Source organism: Pteropus vampyrus, unplaced genomic scaffold, assembly GCF_000151845.1.
Source record: "Pteropus vampyrus isolate Shadow unplaced genomic scaffold, Pvam_2.0 Scaffold636, whole genome shotgun sequence".
NCBI classification, from domain to species: domain Eukaryota; kingdom Metazoa; phylum Chordata; class Mammalia; order Chiroptera; family Pteropodidae; genus Pteropus; species Pteropus vampyrus.
In genome coordinates this window covers 43068-44501 of record NW_011889417.1, presented here as the reverse complement: position 1 = coordinate 44501, position 1434 = coordinate 43068, and positions in this window count along the sequence as shown.

The window sequence follows — 1434 nt, the reverse complement described above, 5'->3', positions numbered from 1 at the left end:
TGTGTGTGTTGATTTAGTATACATATAGAAAGAAAACCTTTCTTATTAAATCCATTGGGGTAACACTGATTAATAAAATCATATAGGTTTCAGCTGTACAATTCAATAACCCATCATACATATATATATTGCACTGTGTGTTCACCACCCAAAATAAATCTCCTCCTGTCACCATATTATTTGACTCTCTTTTTCCTTAACTACCTCCTCCCTCCACCTTTCCTTCTAGTAACCACTAAACTGTTGTCTGTGTCATGAGATTTTGCTTGTCTGTCTTGTTTGTTTGTTGCTTTCAGTTTTATATCCCACATATGAGCGAAGTCATATGGTTCTCGACTTTTTCTGTCTGACTTATTTTGCTTAGCATGATAAGCTCAAGATTCATTCATTTTGTTGCAAATGGCAAAATCTCATCCTTTCTTATGGCTATGGAATATTCCATTGTATATATGTACCACTTCTTCTTTATCCAATCATTCATGGAAAGACGCTTGGGTTGTTGCCATGTCTTGGCCACCATGAATAATGCCGCAGTGAACACAAGGTACATATATCTTTACAGAAAAAAATTTCTGTTATTTTAAGCCACCAAGTTTGTGGTAAATTGTCCAGAGGTAGTAGGAACCAAATATACAAACCACCCTGAAGTTTTAAAGCTTGAATGTGTCTGAATCCAAGCTAACTATATACTGAGTCTGCACACTCTAGCTAGAACATTCTTTTTCTTCCATTGCATAAACTCTCAAGTATGATAAATCATTAAGCCCAAAGTAATAGCCACTTTCTCTTCTAACTTGGTTTGAGAAGAATAAACCAATAAAATATAAGCCACACTTCCCTCTCATTCCATTATCAGTCTTAGAGGAAGAAGATCAAAAGAGAATCAGTCTGCTTCTACCAACAGAAGCTATTAGTTATAGTGAGGAAAATAAAAAAAAAAATAAAAATAAAAGCCATTGAGGTGTTGGAAACAGTACTGACCTTTCTTGTTCAGATGTTTTAAATCTAACTTAAACTAATGACTTTCCCTATAAAAACAAAACAGTTAGCTAATAACACACAACTATAATTCAGCCAAGAGGGATCATCTCACCCTACCAATTGCCAATTATATCCACCCTTAGGAAGAATATCAGACACCTCGAAAATAGCCTACCCTTGACCGGGGGTGAAAGAATTAGGAAATTAATTATTTATGCAAATTTGTTCTTTCCATTGATTTACCTACAACACTAGGAGAATTACTCTTTTTAAAAGAAACTTGTGAATTTATATGGAACTATAAAGGACTCTGAATAGCCACAACAATCTTGAGAAAGAAGAGAAAGTTGAAAGTATCACACTACCAGATATCAAACTATACTACAAGTCAACAGTAATCAAAATAGCATGATATCGGCAAAAAAAAGAAAGAAAGAAAGAAAGAAAAGAAAG